Source organism: Chiloscyllium punctatum, chromosome 39 (genome assembly GCF_047496795.1).
Source record: "Chiloscyllium punctatum isolate Juve2018m chromosome 39, sChiPun1.3, whole genome shotgun sequence".
NCBI lineage: Eukaryota > Metazoa > Chordata > Chondrichthyes > Orectolobiformes > Hemiscylliidae > Chiloscyllium > Chiloscyllium punctatum.
In genome coordinates, this window is record NC_092777.1 from 33170479 (window position 1) to 33193860 (window position 23382).

At 39.2% G+C, this 23382-nt stretch overlaps 1 protein-coding gene across 2 annotated transcripts in view; it reads right to left on the reverse strand.

Annotated features, from left to right (window-relative positions):
- Positions 1-19162, reverse strand: part of pik3r5 (phosphoinositide-3-kinase, regulatory subunit 5) — a 112683-nt gene extending 93521 nt beyond the window's left edge. For both annotated transcript variants that reach the window (XR_011954821.1, XM_072558424.1), the window contains exon 1: positions 18971-19162. The gene's annotated coding sequence lies outside the window, so the exon portion shown is untranslated. The remainder of the gene's footprint in view (positions 1-18970) is intronic.
- Positions 19163-23382: the final 4220 nt, after the last annotated feature.

The following is a 23382-nucleotide window of genomic DNA, read 5'->3' on the forward strand; positions in this document are numbered from 1 at the left end:
CATTTTTCATAGAATTTTTGTGGTTTCTTTACAAGGGGACAAAACGGAATTTTTTTTAATTTTAATAGATGTTGAAGTTTTATTTTGTTTATGTTGAAGAGCATTTTAACCCTTTCAGTCTTGTGATGTAATTGACAAGGAGGGCACCACTGGACCCAGTGACTCCATCACCCATATAGTAGACTTTCCTGGAAGGCAACTCCATATTTTTTGATCATATTCTTGTCTCCATTTTTCAGGATCATCTGAAAGGTACCTGCTGATCTGGGGATGGCAGTGGTATTACAAAGCCATGACTGATTAATAAAGAGAAGGACTGACGTTTTTACACATTTGATCTTAAGGTGAGCATCACACAGAAATTTCCAATCAGGATATTACAAATCACTTATTTAATTTCCACAAGTTTAGAGCTGCAATAAAAAAATCAATTAAAGAATTTCTAATCAGACTTCACTAAACTTACCCCATAATGAGGAAATGCACCACAAAACAGTTGCAATTATAGAATTGAAATTCTTGAAAAATTCTGCATTTAACACAGTTGTATGCTGGGATCAAAATGAAATGTCATCATCATATAGGCAACTACAAATCCAAGCAGCATGTGCAATGCCCACAAGACTAGTGTAACTTCTATTTTATCATTTCCTCAGTGAGATCAGGTACTTTCATTATCAGAATGACCCCTTTTAAAAACCAAATATTTGCAAAACAAATGTTGATCAATGTTAGAAATTTGTGATTTGGACTATTCAGACAAGACAATTTTAACAACACTATTTAAACACAAAAATGTTGATGACTTGATTAGGAACATTGGTCTAGAAGGATTGCTGACTTATTGATCTCACAGTGCTCATACTGTATCTTCGCTGATGATAATTTATCTTTCTTTCAAAATAAAGCCTTAATGTCCTTGGGGAGATAGTATTGTTATGGTAATTTCACTGGACTAGTAATCTGAGATCCAGGCTAAACATCTGAGGACCTGGGTTCAAATCACACCACAGTAGGTGGTGAAATTTAAAGTCAATTCATAAATCTGGAGTTGAAAGGCAGCTTCAGCAATGGAGTCATGATCATTGGCTGTCGTAAATCCGTGTCCTCTGGGGAAGGAAATCTGTCATCCTACATGTGACTTCATATCCACAACAATGTGATTGACTCTTAATGGCCCTAGAAATGGCCTAGCAAACCATTAAGTTCAGGGGCAATTAGAGATGAACAACAAATATTGGCTTTGTCGGTGACACCCAGATCCCATGAAAGAATAAAGAGAAAAAGCCCAGATAATGTCAATATTGCCCACTTTTTAAACATAAAAATTCAAAACTATAAGAAATGGATAGTGCAAAATTAAAAGTCATAGTTGATCAAAATGGTTAAATGTTTCAAAAGTAACCTATTGGGAAGCTCCCTTGTTATTATCTGAGATAAATGCTATAACAATTCTTTCATGAACTTGACAGAATATAGGGGTTATTTTGCATTCGATTTGCCCGTAAATCTTCACCTCTGCCTGTACAGAACAATTCATGCAATATTTCATTATCTCTGAACCAACTACTCACTGTTCCTATTTATTTGAAGTGAATCAATTTAAATTACTGAATAATTTGATTTATTTATTTTATTCACAGAAGGAATATGTTGAGTTTAAAGTAATAGTCTCTAATTGTGCTGACAGCACAAATCCTTCTACATCACCTGATCGCGGCACAACTTGAGAACAGATGACCCTGTCTGTGGCTTGTTGCTCGTTTATATGTAATCCTTGCTGTGTGCGTTTCACATACAGAGGATGATGTTTCTAACTCAGCTGAGCTTGCATTCTGTGATGATCTTAATCGCCATAAGATCATAAGTTCTCACTTTTCCCATGAAAAGCTTATCCTTGTACTCTTCTATTTCTGTAACTAAAATTTTGGACCTAGCCATTTTGTACTTAAGATGACACCTTGTGTGGTGACATTATACACTTTTCACTCTACTCTTATACCTTGTACGTGAGTACACATGACAATAAAACTTAAATATTAAAAAAAACTCTGACACACTTCCATGACAGGAGTTTCAGTCATATTCCTCATACAATACGTATGAACACAAATATCCAAAATGAATCTAAGTTGGCCACTGTATTTCATTTTCAATGTGACTGGATGTTTACATGGTTTCCAGTAACAGACAGCACTGAAGATTCAGATATAAAGGTCAAAGCACATGACAATGTTTAGCAATCAATTGACTCATTGCAGATGTTGCTGACCATTACCACAATCGTGACATATTGGTTTGTCCTTTGTTTGGAGGATTTGTAATAATTTCCTCAAAATGACTACAGTCTATTTCCTTCATGTGGCGTTTATGTTAAACATCCAAAATTACAATGTGAGTTGCAAACAGCAAAACAACATTGATCATGATTAGCACCTGTCTAGTAAAGATAAGATATAGCCCAATTGGCTTTTTAAAAGTTCATTTTAATTTATCTTTTGAACTTTTCTATCGAAAATTTTATCTTTTCTTATCCTGTCTGGTGACACCAATTTAGATTAGATTAGATTACTTACAGTGTGGAAACAGGCCCTTCGGCCCAACAAGTCCACACCGCCCCGCCGAAGCGCAACCCACCCATACCCCTACACTTACCCCTTACCTAACACTACGGGCAATTTAGCATGGCCAATTCACCTGACCTGCACATCTTTGGACTGTGGGAGGAAACCGGAGCACCCGGAGGAAACCCACGCAGACACGGGGAGAACGTGCAAACTCCACACAGTCAGTCGCCTGAGGCGGGAATTGAACCCGGGTCTCTGGCGCCTGTGAGGCAGCAGTGCTAACCACTGTGCCACCGTGCCGCCTGTCAGGCAAATTACTGTCAGGCAAATTATTTTTAGTCACGTACGAGTGGTGGCCATCATTGACAAGGCCAGCATTTATTGCTGGTCCCTAAAGAAGGTGGTGCTAGGTGATTTTCTTGATTTAATGGAGTCCGTGTGCAGTCAAGGTGGTTGCTCCAGCATTTTGAGTCCTCAATAATGCAGAAATGATGAAATCTTTCCAAGTCAGGTGAGTGCCTTGAAGGGAATTGTACAGTTGGTGGTGATCCCAAACCTTTGCTGTACCTGATCCATCTAAGAGTCCAAGCATGCAGTTTCAATGGTGCTGTCAAAGGAGTCTTGATGAGTTGCATGTTGATGGTGGAGAAAATACACGATAAGATGATGGATGGTACGCCAGTCCAGGAGGTGGCTTTATACTGGGTGTTATCAAGATTCCCAATTGTTGATGGAACTGTACTCATTCAGGCAATTGGAAAGCAATCCATTGTACCTGCCCTGTAGATACTGGACAGGCTTTAAGTAGTTAGGAGTTGAGCTATTCACCAAAGAACATCTGACCTTTGATCTGCAATAAATCTGCTTCCCTTCGCATCCAGGGAGAATGTGAGTATTCGTAATGTTAACCATCCTTTGTAAAATTTAACTCAATGTTAATCAGCATGAAACTCATCTCTGAGCATGGGGTGCTGGAAAAGCACAAGTCAGGCAGCATCCAAGGAGCAGGAGGGCCGACATTTCAGGCATAAGCCCTTTATCAAGCTTTTCCTGATGAAGAGCTTCTGCTCGAAACATCAATTTGCCTGCTCCTCGGATGCTGCCTGACCTGCTATGCATTTCCAGCGCCATGCTGTTGACTCTGATCTCCAGCAACTGCAGTCCTCACTTTCTCCTGAAACTCATTTCTGTCTGATGTCATACCTAGGACAAAGCAAGATAGCTATGCTTTGGTATGTGTTTCTGGCCACTGATGGCTCCAAAATGTTGATAATAGAGGTTTCAGCAATCTTAGTGTTGTTATATTAAATGAAAGTGTGTAGATTCTTTTTTGTGGGAGATGCTCATTGTCTTGCAATTATGTGGCATGGATGTCATTGGTCAAAGTCTGAGTGTTGAGAAGATATTGTTAATGCAGGCTTAGATTGTTTCAGTATCTGAGGAGTTGCAAATGTAACAAAATACTGTATGATCATCGACAAACAGTTGCGGATTTATGATGAAAGGGAAATAATTTATGAAGTGGTTGAAGGTAGCTGGGCCAAGAACTACCCTGAGAACTGCTGTTGGCCCCAACTATCTTCCTTTGTGCTGGGTATGAATCAGATAGTGGTGAGTTTCACCTTGATTAACATTGATTTAACTTTCGCTAGGGATGCTTAACACTATGATTAGTCAAATTCTACCTTGACATGAGGGAAACAGATTCATTGTGACTAAAGGTAGTAAGAGATTTTGGAAAATGTGAGCACATGGAGTTAGATCACAAATCGCATGATTTAATTGATTGAGTGGATAGTAAATGGTCAGGGTGGATTTGTCTGGCTTCTGTGGGTTCTGCACTGAATCAGCTTGCCGAGAGGAACGGCTGAGTTTGGAAGAAAGGTCTTTAGCACCACTGCTGGAATTCTGTCAGACCTTGCAAGCTTAGCTACATCCAGTGCATTCAGACACTTCTGAATATTCTTAGGGTGGACTTCAATTTTGAAAAAGGGAATCTATTTCAAGCCTTGCAGATTTACCTGAATGTTCAGTGTGGATATTGATGACTTTTATCAAACAAGACTTTCTAGAAATCACATCATTAAGGATAATTGCTCTGATTACTGTATACCCCACTGGAGCTATTTTGAATAGTAACTAACTTGGAGACACTCTTATTTTATTTGATTCAGTTAGTGGAAAGCCTGCTAAGAACTAACTCAATTGGAGGAAATATAACAAAGAGCTGCAGGTGTTGGAGATTTGAAACAAAATCAGAAATTGTTGGAGAAACTCAGCAGGTCACCAAACATGCAGCATCAATGGGAAGAAAGCAGAATTGATGATTCATGTTTGGTGACCTGCTGAGTTTCTCCAGAAATTTCTAGGGTTTTTTTTCAATTGAAGGATAGCTGGCTAGGAGCAGGCTACCATAATTGGGTTCAAGGTGAAGCTTATTTATTCTTTTGACAGAATATTTGAAAGAAATTTCAAGGTTGTATTTCCTGAGAAAACTGTCTGCAAGATTTCAGAGACAGCCATACATGCTTGGTTACTTGACCTCACGTGCCAGAACATCAGAGCTATGGATTTGGAAAAGCCTACACTTTATCCATGGGTCTTAAAGAAAATCCATTAGCCAAACTGTGGAACTGGAATGTTGGTGCTTTCCTTCAGCCTTGGTTATAACCAAAGCAATTGGAGTCAATCAAATTAGCTGAAGGCTGACATCCATGAGGGGACTTCAGAAAGAGGTAGAGATTAATCACCCATTTAGCATCTCTGGCTGAAGACGTTGCATATGCTTCAACCTTGCCTTTGATGCCAATGCCCAGGGGCTTCCTTTCCACAATGATGAGGATATGTAGGCTCCTCTGCAGATTAGTTGTGTACTGTTCATGTACATACATGACTGAACATCGCTTGCCTGCAGAGCTTTGATACCGATCCACAGTCGAGAAAATAGTCCATTCATGACTCAGTCAACTTGATCAGCTATTACCGAGCTATTGAATCATTCCTGTGCTGCAGCACATCATGTGACAGGATGTGGGGAAGGATTTAAAGGATTAAGATGCTCACTTCCTCATATGTTCACTTCAACATTTTTAGCAACAGCTTGCATCTTCTTCACCTTTTCATATACTTGTAAAAATTCTTGCTGTTTTTATATTTCTGGCTAGCTTCTGATACTCTCTCATATTCCCTATTTATTCTCCTAATTAACCTTTTAGTCATTCTTTGCTCAGAAGGAAGAAATAAGTTAAGAAAAAAACTTAGAATATTTGAAAATCAATGTATTGGTCATACTGGACTTACATTTTGAAAGATACAAGGCAGGTCAGATGTCTCATTTGATCATTTTTCTGTTTTTTTTCCTTCTAGGTGCCATTTTATAGTCTGTCCACTCACCTTTGTGGAATGATATGCTTTTTCCTTCAGTTTGATGTTTTCCCTAACTTCTTTAGTTAATCATGGATGGTGGATCATTCCCTTATAATTTTTTTCTTTATAATCACAGTGAAGTGTATAAATGCAAGATGAAAATTACAAAGAGCTAAGATGGATTAAGTGTAGTGATTGTAATGAGGTCACCCAAATAGACCTCATAGAATATGAAATCTGATTAACAGCCTCAACCAGGGAGCCCTGGCTGACAGATACGTGTGAGTATGTGTGTGTGTGTGTGTGTCAGTGACAAGAGTAAAGCACAATCTTACATCATGCTGTTGTTTAAGAAGTTTGACTTGTTTGATCCTGCCGTCAAAGATGTAGCAAGACTGTGTTAAGTTTTCTGGTCAAATGCTATTGGGACAGACGAAAAGCAACAGGTAATTCTCCTGACAGCTTGTGGACCACAGCTTTTTCAGTTATTAGGAGCCTAACGTTCCTGAGACACCCCATACTAAAACCTTTCAAGAGTTGATGAATTTCATCAAGGAATATTATGACCCCAATCTGCCTATAATTCTGACGTGCTATTCAAAAGCCCACCTACAACTGGTTTGGAAAACTTAATTTGCCATGCAATATCCAAAGTAGAATCAATAAAAATAGGTGTCTGGTTAAATGGTCACTTGGTTTGAATAGAGGTCAGTATTGGTGCTGCTGTTTCAGTGATGGCAGGACCAATTTTTAACAAAATTTTCACTTACCTCCAACCCTTAAGCTTGTGCAAGACCTTGGCTAGGCTAAGAACCTAAACTGGGGAACATCTACAGATTAACGGTATAAATTCAGTTAGAGTCTCGTATGAGAAGCTGCTGGTTCAATTATCAGTGCTTGTGATAAAAGGCTCGGGCCCAAGTTTGATTGGGTGAAATTGATTGTGAGAGAGTCACCTTGACTGGCTCAACATTTTTCAATTAGAAAATGGCTGCCTAAGTGCAATTCTAATTAAATACCTGTAAGTACAGAGGGTAGCGGTGGAAGGGTATTTTTCAGGCTGATGATGGGTGACTAGTGGTGTTCTGCAGAGATCTGTACTGGGACCTCTGCTGTTTGTGATGCATATAAATGACTTCGGTGAAAATGTAGATGGGTAGGTTAGTAAATTTGCAGATACAAAGATCGTGGAGTTGTGGAGAGTATAGAAGGTTGTAAAAGGATACAACGGGATATAGATATGGTTGCAGATATGGGTGGAGAAATGGCAGCTGGAGTTTAGTCTGGCTAGGTGTGAGGTGATGTATTTTGGGAAATCAAATGTAAAGAAAAGTACACAGTTAATGGCAGGACCCTGAACAGCATTAACGCACAGAGGGATCTTAAGGTTCAAGTCACCGAAGGGTCTGTTTCCATGCTGTACATCTCTATGACTCTATGACCCTAAGTCCATAGCGCCTTGAATGTGGGCATGCAAGTAGATAAGGTGGTGAAGAATGTGTATGGCATACATGCTTTTATTGGTTAAGTCACTGAGTACAAAAGTCAGGATGCCATGTTCCAAATTTATAAGACATTGGTTAGGCCATACTTCGAATATTGTGTTCAATTCTGGTCGCCAGATTACAGGAAGGATGTGGAGACTGTGGAGAGGGTACAGAAGAGGTTTACTAGGATACTACCTGGATTAGAGAGTATGAACTGTAAGGAGAGGCTAGGAAAACTTGAGAGAAATACTCTGAGAGCTTACTCTGAAGAGGCAGTACTAAAATCAAGGACTGTTCCTGTGTGAATAAAGGGTGACTTGATGATTGGATACCAGCCTCTGTGGAGTTATTTCATTAACCAACATGTCAAATCTTTGGTAACAGAATTACACTGTGTGGAAGCTTGAGATCATTGGCTTAATATGAAAGAAAAACAAATCACAACATATTCTTAAAGGTGAGGTATCAGAAACAGTAAGGAACAAAAAGATTTAGATGTCCATGTACACAAATCATTAAAAACTCATACACATGTACAAAATATAATCAAAATGTAATGTTGAAAATTTGGCTGTATTCCAATCTCATTGAGGAAAAACAAGTGAAGGAACGTGTAATTCATTTACATAGAGTTCAATGGTCAGACCCCGTTTGAAGTACTGCACATAGATTTGGGCACATTTTTCAGAAATGGTATACCAGTATTCACAAAGATTAACCAAAATAATACCAAGACAAGCCACTTTCTCTGAACAAAATGTTAAACAGAATGAAAGGTAACTGAGAGATAAGTTTACAATTCAAACGATGTGCAAGAAGATTTGCATTTCACTGGTTGCGTTGGCAGTAAAAATTCTCATCAGCAATGTTCATACATAAATATTCTAAGTATCCATTTCAAACATATCTTATAAAATGTTTATAATTGTTCCTCCTGAACTTCTTCTCATGGAGGTCAGACTTTAGCCTATTTGATTAACTCCAATTTATATGGTTAGAACCAAGAACAGAGGAAAGCACTCCACTGGTCACAACATAACAGAAAAATTGTTTTTTACAAAGATGTGCAACTATACACCTTATCTACATTAGGTTTTAAAAAGAATCCAGCAACCATATTTCTTAATAAACAGTATTAAAATTATAAATGTTATTCAATCATACATTCAAGACTATGGGCATAGTGTGGGAATATGGGTCTTGTGCATAGTACAGACTCAATGGATTGAAGGGCCTCTTCTGTACTGCATGATTCTATGATGTGTTAATCTAATTTCATTAAGTCTGAAGGAACATTTTGCTATGGAGCAACAGCCTATGTTTAAATATGTGTGAAAGATGCTTTGATATGATGATGCAGTTGAACAATTTGAAGGTACAATCCAGTAATATGATAACAATCTGTAAAAATACTTTAAATTATATATTCAAACCACATTCTTACACTGACTTATCATGTTAGCGCAGTCAAAGAATGCAATTTTACTGCAAATTAATTCAAATTTTCACAAATATAGCCCTATATTTCTTTTATTTTTCTTGGATCTCCGTACATAATTGTGGAATATTTTATGGAGGACGGTGATTTGTTTTATAGATTATTCTTTGAAATAAATCGATTCTCTTGTTAAGATTCTGGTGCAACATCACTCAATATGTTTTCAGGTTATTGTTGCAGCATAAGCAACAGAAACAAGAAAGAAATATCATTATGTCCGAAAAGAAAAGCAAGTTGGAGTAAATAGCAGATTACAAGCAGATCCTCAAACATTGAGGTTTAACTGAGGGTAGTCTTGATGCTATAACGATAGAGTAAATACAGCCTGAATCCAGGGCAGAGCTTGAACTGACATTAGAATGGAGTGGAGTCACATTTACTCCCTGATGAAAATCATCATTGTTTTGTAGTAATTATTCGATTTGCACTCAATGTCAATGCAATATCATATGAATCCACCTTAATAAACAGCTCACATTTTGCCCTCTACTTTTATTATTAATGGTTGGTTTTCTAGGCTAGCAAATCATTTAATTTACTCAGTATTTTCCAATTTAAATTCAAAATAATGGTGTTATGTCACATAGTCTGCACTAATAAAGGCCTGCAAGAGAATGGAAGCAAAGTGGAGGTTGATCAAATAGTTTTGGGGGGGTGGGTTTGCATGTGGACGTAGTTCCAACACCATCTTGTCATTCGCATAGATTCTAGCCTCTGGTAAACTAGGGTGCAGGCTTCCATGAAGCTGAAAGCAGATTTGAGTAATTTTAACCCCAACTAGGGGCTATTGCGAAAGGCCACAGGCACTTGTTCAATGGCAAGATAGTCCCTGCCATAATGGAAGACTATCTGCTTCATGGAGACTACCTCCTTATGGCAGGCCATGTGGGAATTGGAGGCAGAGACTACAGGGCCGAAAAGAGAGAACTGTGGATAGGAAAGGAATAGCAGCTGTGGAAATGGCAGGGAGTATAAGTAACACGGTAACACAAAATGGGTTTCATCAATTTACCAAAATAGTAATAAGATGGAACAGGGTTATTTGGTGGAATTCTGTAAATTAACTTTTTTGTAATGAAGAATTTCATATACCTTTGAAGTTGATGAGTGGTTTCCATTTTATAATGTCACAACAATGCTTTCATTCCCAGAGCTATGAAAAAAAAAATAAAAGCCCAAAGGTAAAATAAAATCAGGAAGAATAAGAAAATGATAAGCTGAACCTTTCTTGTGTGGGCACCCAACAGGAGCAGGACATTTGGGACATATACATCTTCAAAGAAGATCTCATTATTTTCCCCAGGCTGTCTGGATGGCAGGGATATACAGCTGGCTCCAGCTTTTTTTGTCTGGGATATGTGCTTGAAAACCAAGCAGGGTAAAGGAGTGCAGATACAGGAAAAAAATTCCTGGTAGTGGTGTGAGCAAGTTGGAAACATGGAAAGCTTGAATGCAGTCAATGATTTTACACTAATATGTTTATTCCTCCCTTAATCACTCTCTGTATGTAATCTTTATAAATCTACAGCGATAACCATCTCCTTGATACTCTTATCTCACAAACCCTATTCTTCTGGCTTCAATCAGATAACCCCTTGGCATCCCAACTTCATTCAGGAACATAGGAATTCAGAGTGAGAGTAGGGAATTCAATCCTTCAAGCCTGCTCTGCCATTTAACATGATCATGGTTGATCTTAGAGGAGAAAGTGAGGACTGCAGATGCTGGAGATCAGGGCTGAAAATGTGTTGCTGGAAAAGCACAGCAGGTCAGGCAGCATCCAAGGAACAGGAGAATCGACGTTTCAGGCATGAGCCCAAAACATATTGTCATTCCTGAAGAAGGGCTCATGCCCGAAACATCGATTCTCCTGTTACTTGGATGCTGCCTGACCTGCTGTGCTTTTCCAGCAACACATTTGCAGCATGGTTGATCTTACCCTGGTCTCAACTCCACTTTCCTGCTTGCTTCCTATAGCCCTTAATATCACTTTTCATTCGAAACATATCTTTTTTGCGTGGAATTTGTTGATTGATTCTGCCTCCACTATCCTCTGGGACAATGAGTCCCACAGATTCACAACCCTCTGAGGGAAGTAGCTTCTCCTCATCTCAGTTTTCAACCAACTTCCTCTCACCTTATATGTCTGACCTCTTGTTCTTGATTGTCCCACATTGTGTGACTTCTGTTCCATATTCACCTTATCAATCCCCTTTTGTATTTTATGTACTTCAATCAGATTTCCCCCTATTCTTCTGAATTCTTCCTCCAGAAACATATTGTCATGCAAGGCATTTCAAACTCTCATTTCTCTAACTTTCAGCTTTCTATCAATCAACTTCCTTTTATGACCCTTGTAATTTTTTTTTCCTCAGGTACCATTCTCTCCTCTTTTAAAATATCAATCACTTTCACTTAAAACAGACTAATAGTACCATTATCGGTAAAACATACTGCCCCATCACAATCAATGTTCCCTCAAAGCTGTGCGGTAACTCAGCTGATGGTCAGCGTGCTGACACATTCACATGCAGTTTCTGCAAATGCAATTGTGCACGGACCCTGGAAATCCAAGCAGTGGCTGGAGAAATCTGAGGGAATACAGATCCCTAGCCTTCTCTTTTCACCCTGAAACCATTGAAGATTTTGTCATTCCCTTAAATCCATGCCAATTCCTGTGACACTATGTCTGTCTTTTCTCAGATGGGTTTCTATTCTTGGCACAACACATTAAACATGACATCCTCTGACGACATCCTCCGATAGTGTGCCGCAGTTTCCCTCTTCATCCTCCTCAATCTTTCATATGGATTATTCCCCTTACATGTCTTTCACTTAATGTTCAACTCAATCAAATTGCCCTCATATGGTATCCATCATATGTATCCAATCATTTCTTAAAGATTCTATCCAACTAATTTATCATTTCATCCATTGTGCGCGATATGTTCAATTCACCCCAAATTCCACCAATCATATTTTATGCCACCTAAACAAACTCATTCTTGCACTGCAAACCCTCCCTCACCCCTCCTCCCAACAGGACTCGTTTACTTTGGTTCTCAATCATTCAGTTTAAAATTCTCATCTTCATCTTTCAATGTTTTTATAGCCTTCTCCTTACCCTCTTGGTGAGCAACGACACGTAGCCCACTCACCAAAACACTCCATTTTTCTGACTATACCTTCATTTACCCTTCCTTTCAGTCCAAGGTAAGTGGCAATAGTTTCAGCTGCCACACACCCTGCAATTGCCTTGCTAACTCTCATTTCCCTACTCTCATTTAAACCCTATTCAAAATTCACTTTGTAGATTAAAGACTTGTTGATAACTCTCGCTTTCTAACTATGTTTTTGTGAAACACCTTTGCACCTTTTTCTCCATGAGAATTGTGTAACAGAACTCTGTCCTATAGATGATGATTAACATGAACACCCCTCCTGGTGGTGGTAACATGTGAAAACATCCAAATCAACATTACTAGTTGAAGTAAAATAGCAAAAAGGAATCAGCTATAATACATGTTTTGTACACATATCTACTTCTGCTTTTGTATACTGCAGAGCCTGTTGAGTGCTCCTGCTTGATGGAAAGAAGAAGTGTCCTTTGTTCCATGAGGAAGTTATGAAGAAACTTCCTTTTTCATGGATATAATATGTTCTAAGAACTGTGCACTTTTGTTATTTGGATTGTGTAGTTTCCTATCCAAAATTACAATTCGGTTTAATATGCACTGCTTTGATGTGAAATTGCGAAGTTGGATTGAAATTTGATAATCCCAATTAATCAAACTGCAGAAGTTAACTTTGCAGAAATACTGATAAATGCTGATCACACTTAGCACCTAGATAATAATGTTTGGTGTTTCTATCCCAATTCGGTGCATATCTCATTTATATGGCATGTCACAACTGACATTATGGTCCTAAATCTAGGTCTACATAAATGTCCATTCGCCATCTTGAATTATGCAAGAATCACCCTGTATCTGAATGGACAAAAACCATCTCCTCACTCACAAATGGCTAATATTCAAGGAAAATACAAAGCAACTGTATTAAAGTCATACTGAAGCTTTTCCAGGAAAATGGCAGCATTGACACTAATGGCTGGGAGGAGCTTGCTGCAACTTGTCCATCAGGCTGCACCATGCTTTGAGTCATAATATTTTAATGATGAGGCAGAACAATGGTAGCGAAGGAAAGAAAGGAAATAAATCTAGCGGTCTGGATCCCACTATGTCATGGGATGTTCTGGCCAATGCACACAATGATCTGTGGTTCAACAATTAACTTAATAGTCACATGAAGACCTATGACAGTAAGCTGTAACCCTGAGTTCACCTCATTCTTGAATGACAACAATGAGCATTTGCCACTACTTACCTTCCTCCAGCATTAGCAGGAACCAGCACACATAAATTCATCCACAAAGTTAGTTACTGAACTGTGAGGAAGACCATTGGCTGAAGTACAGAACAAGTTTGAGGAAGAGAAAGCGCTCATGAAAATGGAAGAAATGTAACTTGCTGAAAAAGTTTCTACATTTGGGAAAGTAAATGAATAGTTGCCAATATCCTAATCATGTTCCCTCTGAATACCACACCTTGGAAGCTAAATGCAACAAACTTGTACCTTGTAAGGCAACATTTTTAAATTGTCTCAAGTGCAAACAGACCTCCATTGGCAACACTGTCCAGACCAACAAGTTTCTTCCTCATCTGGGAGGGCTGGTAAAAAAATCTCCTTTTGCTACAGAACCCAAGAACTTGAACCACACAGTACCTGCTCAACAAACATAATTTGTTAGTTCAGAATCAATTATTCAGTGTTCCATACATCCTGTACACAAAGGGGCACCTACAAAGGCATTGAGAACTCATACTTATGCAGGACTGACTGATCAAGATCATAGACCACTATGGAGAGCACTGTTACTTCAGAAACCAGTGCAGCAGAACGTACCTTGGCTGAGGTCCTCCAACCCAGAATAAATCTCCCTATGCCTGTTTTGACTACACCTTGGGCTGTAACTTTCCAATTTGTCTTGGCTGGATTCTCCTTGTTGGTGAACCAAATCTAGCAGCAATTTTCAAAACAATTTCATGATCTGTTTGCAAACAGATATTGAAGGGATGTTCAACATCAGTATAAAGGCAAGATGTCATACAGAAGATCACATTCTCTTTCAGGATAAAATCAAGCTTTGGGAGAATGGCAGTAGACAAATCTCTTGCAGAGAGCTAGCATGGACATGATGGGCTAAATAGCTTCTTTTCAGTATTGTAACCATTCTAGAAGTCTGTAATTCAGCCACCTACTCAAATAACTACCAATGTGTCACAACTTTATGCATATAGGTCTGAGCAGCCACTGTCTGAATATCCACGGTACCTTTTGCTTTCAGATGGCGCAACAAGTTTTTCAGACTTGAAAGAGGAGAGCCACTTGCAGGGAGCCTAATCCTAATCATGGGGTCAACAGGTTAAAATGGAGCTATCTGAACTCAGTGAGGATGATGAAAGAGGAACCGGAGATTTTCTCAATGTGCAACATTACAATATACAATATACAATAGCAGGGCCCTGCAGCTCTCAAACCCAGCTGTCACTGCTTTGCCTGTGGTAGATTCAATAACCACTGCTCTGGATTTCTATCCATCATGGATATTTCAGTTTGAAGCTGGAGGCATTTGGAAAATTAAACAAGCTAGTGTTCACTAATATCAACCATGTCTCAGATACCCTACTTTCCAAAGGATTTTTTGTGTTCTCCATGAACCCCAGCTGAGTCAATAACAAAAGACTTATCACCTTTGTCACCACAAAGGGTTTTACTGCTCTGATGTCTTGCTGTTCTGTGACCATTGGCAATACTTTCCAGGCAAGTGCTACAACACCCATATCTTGTCGCAGTTTAGCATTATTTTTGATAAAGATACAAAGGCTGACTGGTCACAGCACTAACTGTTGTACAATGGGAATAACCACAGGTGAAGAGGTCTTTCTATGACACAATGATACAATCTGATGATGGAAGCTAAAGCTGTAAACATGGAGCGAGCATATTTAAAACCTATTGTTCATCACTTCCCTGTAAACATGGAAACTAATGCACCATCTCTGCAAAATTCTACATTATAATGTATATATTATACCCCAATGACTGTCTGCTTTTCTGAATTCATACCTAATATAGGTATAGTTTGTGAACATGAAATTGAAAGGACAAATAGAATCATACAGTCAAACAGCGTGGAAGCAGGCCCTTTGGTCCAACCAGTCCACGCTGACCATGTTCCTAAACTAAACTAGTCCCACCTAATTGCACTTTGCCCATATTCCCCCCAAACCTTTCCGGTTCATGTGCATATCCAAACATTGTAACTGTACCTGCATCCCCCACTTTCTCTGACAGTTCATTCTCACACGAACCACCCTCTGTGTAAAAAAAAAAGTTGCCCCTCACTTCTTTTTTAAAGCTTTCTTCTCTCACCTTAAAAATATGCCCCCTAGTTTTGAACTCCCCCATCCTAGGGAAAAGAATCTTGCTATTCACCTTACTCATTGCCTTCGTGAATTTACAAACCCCTCAGGTCACCCTCAACTTTCTATGCTCCAGTGAAAAAAGTTACAGTCTTTCCAGTTTATTTTTATATCTCAAACCATTCATTCCTGGCAACATCCTGGTAAATATTTTCTGAACCCTCTCCAGTTTAATAATGTCCTTCCTGTAACAGGGTGACCAGAACAATGACCAGACACAGTACTCCAATTGACAGTTTTTAATTTTGTATGAAAAGACAAAATGGAAGGCTGTGCATCAGCACCCATTTTACATCTCTCAGATTATTTCCATTGACTTCAACTTGATTTTCATATCACATTTACCTAACTCTACCACTTCAATATTAGTCATCTACAAGTAACTTCAGCATCAGGTTGGAAGGCTGCCAGTGCATACATCACAGCGTAGCCAAAAGTGTCTTGTGGCAGAAAGATAGTGTCCCAATGTCTGAACAAGAAGAACAAAGAGAACAAAAAAATTACAGCACAGGAACAGGCCCTCCAGCCCTCCAAACCGACACTGATCCAGATCCTCTATCTAAACCTGTCACCTATTTTGTAAGGTTTGGGTTCAAGTTCTACCCGCCCAGAGGTGTGTGATAACATGTTTAAACAGATTGGTAAACCTCATGATCTCATGTAAACCTCAGCTGCAAACTCCCTATCCTGATGTATTCTGGCAGCGAAGGCATGCTATCAATAGAAGTCAGCCATTCACATTATCACACTCACACTAACTGAACTCCCAAAGCTTTAGAGATAAGTAAAACATTAGATGTCTGTGTTGTGATTGACAGTAGAGGATAAGTAGAGCCCAAAGCCCATTTGGCACAAACTTGGTCAACAAAGATATTGATGCTAATGCCATAAAACTCTTCTGTCAGAACATTAAAAATCTATTGCTACATTGAAAGAAAATTAAGAAATGTAGGCTCATGTTTATACAGGGCTTCTCATGATCACAGACAATGAAATACTTTGGAAGTGTAATCACTGTTACAATATGGGAAGTGTTGAGAGTCAATTTGCACGTATTAAGTTCTCACAAACAGGGATATCCCTGAAATATTATCTTAGTACTGTTTATTGAGGTAGCTAGAACACCAAGAATAACCTTCCTCATCTTCTTTGAAAGAGTGTCATGGAAAGATTAATGTCCATTTGAAAGAATGAATGGAATCTTGATTTAGCATCTTAGCCAAAGGATACCATCAACAAAATGACATCCTCCTCAGAAGAGTACTAAGTTTTATACAGAAATCTGCTGAGTGGAATCTGAAATTTTGATTTTGAAGTGATGGCGCTACCAACAAACCATGGATAATGGAGATAGCATGCATTTTCATGCAATTGCTTTTGCTTCCAATAACAACACAAACATTTATTTTGATTTGACAAATAAACTGTTTCCTCTTTAGTCACACAGAATAAGATCATATAAGAAACCAGATTATCATTAGCCACCACAGTGCACTGTAGAAATAAAACAAGGCGCCTCAGACATGTCTCTGGTTACATTCACATGAAACCTTAGCATCTGTTTACTTTATATGATGATTATCTAACTGATAGATCCAGTATCTTGATATATTAATAACTTGTGCTTTGCACAATCAAAGTATATCTTCAGCAGCCTCTCCAAAGGCCCTTTCTTGGTCTAATTGAGTTCAATAATTTAGCTTTAACTATATACAATTCATCACTGAGAAAACTCTCTCTGATCTTGTGTTCATAGAGTCGCAGTCAGGGTCTCTGAGAGACAGAATAGGAACAATTCTCAATAGCTTTCCAAATTATCTCAAGATTCAGCACCTGTGCAGAAATACGCCAACATTTCATGAAATAATTAACATGGACTTTAAAACAGCCCATATCCTCACTTTTTGAGTTAATGTTTAAAATAGATTCCTCTAGTGTTTGCTGGAAATATTGTTCCAATGAATGGGGTTAATACATCAATTATTGAAATATTGTTGTAATCACTCCTGCTTATAGTCATTGGCTTCTTTCACAAAATTATATTGAAAATAATTTATAATGAGAGATATGGTTATACAGCTGACCAAGCTTTCCAAACTAAACTAGTTTCATCTGCCTGCATTTCACCTATATCCTTCTAAACCTTTCCTATTCATATACCTGACCAAAAGTCTTTTAATTATTGTAACTGTACCTGTATCTACCACTTCTTCTGGTAGTTCATTCCATACAAAAACCATCCTGTGCATAAAAAGGTTACCCCTCAGGTCCCTTTTGAACTTGCTTCTCTCATTTTGAAATTATACCATCTAGTTTTGAACTCCTCAGGGCAACCAGACTGTACTCAATACAACAAAAGTGGCCTGTACATTCATGACATGACATTCCAACTAAACAGAACTATATATTGGACAGAAGAGAACATTCTTATTCTGTTTTCTAGTACAACAGAAGCATTTTCATCCTAAGATGAGGATTGTCAGTGTGGAGAATGACCTTGACCTCTTGAGACTCGATGCAACCAATCTTTAAATCAACTAATTACTGATCTGCTACAATATACACTGCGCAGAAATGTTGCCATTTCTGCTGATAACTCGATTGGTTGGTTGGCTAAATGGTAGTTCTGATGCAACACCAATAGGGTAGGTTGACTTCCCTCCATGCCCTCTCTCTCAGAGTAGAAGGCAATAGCAATCCACCATGGACAAAAACAGCTCAGGGTGTAGCAGCTACAGACAATGAGACAAGGACCTGCCTTCGGGCAGAGCACATGTAATATACTCATCTAGGATGGGCACTCACTAATAGGTCATTATTTGGTTTTTATAATACGTGCAAGGTCCTTTCTGTGCATAACTAACAAATATTGTGTGTCAATTTGTGGTAATTCATGGGTTGCTTTGTGCTAGGAATTCATCGACTGATTGCTGCTGGAACAAACGCATCCTGACTGCAATGAAAACAAGAGCAGTTTCCAATACACCAACTCCTGCGTACCTAAATGTCTTAAATCGGGATTTCTTCACATTTAGAATGATTGCAGGCAGAGAGATGATGTTCTCGTCCCTTCAGACCAAGCTGGATTAAAATATAGGACCTGATAGCGAAAGTAATACTAACCCAGCACACAACTTTCTCCACTTCATTGTCGGAGCCTATTCTCTATGGTCTAAAACTATGCTTCAATGTGACACATTAAACAAAAACATTCATATTTAATGGATTAAATTCAGGGAATTTTGAAATATTATTGTCTCTACAGTGCAATGCTTTTTCAGATTCTAACAATTTTTTTAGTTCAGTGGTGTACTTAGATGATGTTTTAATGATAATCACAGAAATTAGCAGGTGAATAGATAGATATTTATTGCAACAGAATGCAGCTGGTTGAACACATTTATGCAAGAACAGCACCCCTTCACCATCCCCCTACACTACTCTCATTAATTTATCAGCATTCTGAACTATGATAAGAAACTGAAGGAAAGAATATGTCAAAGTTACCTTTTCCTTTGAAAACATCAGGAGGTTTCCCATTCCCAGTCGGTGAGTTCCATCTAATGTTTTTCTTGACTGCAGCGTATAGTCAGACACTTGTAGAGACCCCAAGTGCTAGAGTTTAACCACATCCTTGATGAAGAAGATACTAAATTTTTTTAAAAAGTTGCTGGCAAAATTTGAAATCCAAGCTTTGTAAGTTTGTCTGATATGTACGCACTTAGAACAAACAGGAACTGAGAACATATATAGTCTCCTCAACAGGAAATAGAGGGTGGAGGCTGGAAATAACAGAGAAAAAGGAGTGGAGTTTGCAGTCCTGATCCAATCATGTTCTACTTACTTTTCATATGAATCAATTTTTGCAATGAGCATTTTAGTTTGCATGTTGTAGTGGAGTGCAAGATAATCAAAGGTTGTTATATAGTAAAATGAAACCTGTGCTTGAAAAATTTTCATTATATTTTGAATGTACCTCAACATTATATTCAAAACAAGTTCACAACAAGTTTTTACTAAACCAAGCCTTAAAAAAGGCACTTTTAGGAACTTCCAAATCTGGTGGCAACAAAGGTGGTCCAATAAAAGGGTCCTCACCCAGGCTCACATACCTAGCATCCAGATGCTAATCACTCAAAATCAAAACCACTGGCCAGGAGATTTCTGTGACCTCCACTAGGTCCCTGAAACAACTTCTCCAATTAGAGCTTGGCGTAGCAGGAGGGTCCCAGGAGGACAGTAGCAATGCTGTAAAATCTTCCCTCAAGAGGTAAAACATCCCTACAGAATTATAAGAGTGCCTGTCTTGTGACTGACCAAAATAGAGGAGACTGATTTGGGCAGGTAGTGGATATATCGTGAGATTTCAATGGGAATCTGCAGAGATGGTGTTGACTCATTGGAGAAAGTGCACAAACCTCCACACAAGGCAGTCCCCTGACACTTTGAACACGAGCTAACCTGTACCGGTTGCAGATTGTGCATTGTATTTATCAGCCACCTCAGAGGCCATTGAACTGAAGTAGAAGCAAGACATTCTTGATCCTGAGGATCTGTTTGAAAAGCGGCTTATTAAGCTATAAAAAAGAATATTCTAAGTAGGAATTTTGGGGTTGTAGTACTTTGTAAGTTAATTCTAATAAATGGCACAAAGAATCCACAATAATGTGTCTTCCTGGGTTATGTTGCACATCTTACTCCACAAGTTATAAATCAGTTAATGTATCCAACTGTTTGATAGTAAATTATCTCCCTTATCTATAATAATGATAATAATATACTCAAAACACAATTACTAACTCATACTACTGGAAATATGATTGTGCACAAACTAGATGTGAATACAAAAATCTTCCAAGTACTGTCTAACAGCAGTGTTGACACATAGAAAAGAAAACTTAGAGAGAGTGTGGAGGGGAAATTGAGTGCAAGGTCAACATGTATCAGCAACTGCAGGGAATCAGCTTGAGTTCAGAGTGAAGCTGAAGGCAATCAATCAGTGGCTCAGTGGTTAGCACTGTTGCCTCACAGCACCAGGGACCCGGGTTCAATTTTAGCCTTGGGCAACTGTCTGTGTGGAGTTTGTACATTCTCCCTGTGTCCGCGTGGGTTTCCTCCCACAGTCCAAAGATGTGCAGATTAGGTGAATTGGCCATTATAAATTGCCCATACTGTTAGGTGTGTTCGTCAGGGGTAAATGTAGGGTAGAGGGGTGAGTTGCTGTTCAGAGGGCCTGTGTGGACTTGTTGGGCCAAATGGCTTGCTTCCACACTATAGATAATCTTAAAATAAAAATCAGTGTTACAGACCAACACACTTTCAGAGGTTACATCATTTGATAACTTTGAGGGGAGTGAAAATGAATCTGAGAGACTCCAGCAATAGAATTTCAGGCTGCAAGAGATTATTCATAGTGGGTCCCTGACAGTAGCCAAACTGGAAAGCTCAAAGGACAGGAATGTAAACAACAGGGCAAGGGTTTAAACACAAAAAAAATGAGCACAAGGGGTTTCATGAGTAGCTTGGGAGCTTTGTTGTTAAAATCAAATGCAAGCCTTACAGTTGTTTATGGTAGGTGTTAGAGAATATTTGAGTAAAGGAAGGCATGGCAGGTCACCTCAGTCCTGTCAAATGAACATTCTGTTACATGTGGGAACTCCAGGATGCTTCTTAAATCCAAGACACCAGTTATTGAGGAAGAGTTATCAGCTGGAGGAGCTCCATCTCTGGGTTTCAGAGCTTCCAAAATATCTGGCATCCTGGCAGTATATCCAAAAGGATAAGAAGTACATGGATATTCGTTTCATTAGGTGGACACACCCACAGGTTGAGAGTGTGTAGGCTGGGTGGGAATGCATGACTGCCAAAGATAAAAAGGAGTTTATCTTCATTCAGTTTTAAACGAAGGTGATGGTCTCCTTGGGACATGCAGTTAAACCCAAGTGAAGCTGAAAGGTCAACCTGTACAGAAACTATTGAAGAGTTACAGCACAGGAAGTGACCACTCAGCCTATCATGTCTGTGCCATTTGAATAAACTAGGTGTCAATTATCATGGCTCTTACCAGCACCTGGCCTGTCACTTTGCCTGTAACCGCACTGCAGGTACAGATCCAAGTTCCTTTTAGATGAGTTGAGAGTTCCTGTCTTAATTACTGATCTGGGCATTCTCTGAATTAAAAAAATTGCACAGAGAGGGGAGGGAAAAGACAAGAGTTATAAAAATAATACAGATAGAGGTTTCAACAGAGGCACAGGCAGGAATGTATCTGGCCACAGATATGAATCCAATATGGCATTTTCCCTCCTGAGTGCTAAAGTCAAGGAAAACACTTCTAGGGAGGGAAGTACAAACAACCAGAGGTAATGGCCCATGTTGCAGATAGGAAGCGAAATAAAATGCTGCTGGCAAACCTTTGAAGAGAGCTAGCAAAGATAGTGACCTTCATGGCAATCATCTCCAGGTTACTGCCAGCACCATGCCCTTGTGAACAAAGCAGATAGTTTGGAGACATATGCAGGAGGGAGGGCTTTACATTTGGAGTGCAGTGGAACCAGTGTTGGTGGAGGGTGCACCTACAGAAGCTGACAGGTTACACCTCAGTAGAACTGGTATTAAAATCTTAGTGGGAGGTTTGGTAGTACTGTTCGCTTGAATGTTCAAATCAGGAGAACGGGAAGCTGGCGGTAAATTCAGAAGAGAGAGAAGCAAAGCTAAACCTGGAAGACAGAAAACAAATATATGCTTAAATGCATATGTAAATGCAAGGAGTCTAGCGAACAAGGTGGATTAGTTGAGTAACAGACAGACACTTGGATTAAATAGTTATTCCTGAAACATGGATTATTAAAGAGTAGGATTGGATGATCAACATTCCTGGATACAGGTATGTCAGTAGAGCTAAAGATGGTGATTAAAATAACTGAGGGTCACAATACTTGCTAAAACAAAATTACAGTCATGAGGTTGAGCATATACTAGGAAAATCATGACATGAGGCCATTTCAATTGACTGGAGAGTAGTAAAAGGGCAGTCATGTTGCTCACAGTTTAATACAGGTGTCCAATGATCAAAGGGAATTAGAACAATAAATAGGCGAACGAGTTTTGAGAAGATTCGTAGCTCAGAGTTTGAATTATTATTGTGAACAGGGATATAGAGCGAACAGCCAAATACTGATTTGAAGTTCCCCATTAGCTGTTCGCTTTATACTCCTGTTCACAATAATCCCCTTACTGGCATAAAATTCACTAAAGAGGAGGAAAACAACAACAAACTGCCATGCCTAGACGTCCCAGTGCAGTGAACAGCCAATGGGGAACTTCAAACCAGTGTCTACAGGAAAATAACACATACTGACTAAATACAGAGTAACCTCGATTATCTGGATATCAATTATCTGAATATGGGATTGTCCGAAGGAGATCTCGAGGTCCCAATCGAAATATTACATCAAAGACGTGTTTTCAACAATGATCGCATCTTTTGTTTGCAGTGATTAAGCAGACACCATCTCCAAATGACTGACTGCTCACTCTCTCTCTCTCTCTCCCCACGGTTTTCCTGGAGTTCCATGGAGGGGTGTACCCTGAATCACCCCCTTCCCAACATAATCTCTCCAACCTTGTCCTATACAGGGCAAAGGTGGAACCTGTCAAAAAGTTGCAGTTAAAAGTTGTGTGTGTGTCTGTGTGTGAGTGTGTATCTGTGTGTGTGTATGTCTGTGTGTGTGTCTGTGTGTGTGTGTGTGTGTGTGTGTCTGTGTGTGTGTGTGTGTGTGTGTGTCTGTGTGTGTGTCTGTGTGTCTGTCTGTCTGTGTGTGTGTGTGTCTTGTTGGCTGGGTGTTCCGGAGTTAAGTGGATGCGGATGGCGTGTGGGGGAGGAATGGTTTTGGATGGGAGTAGGGGGAGGGGAGCCG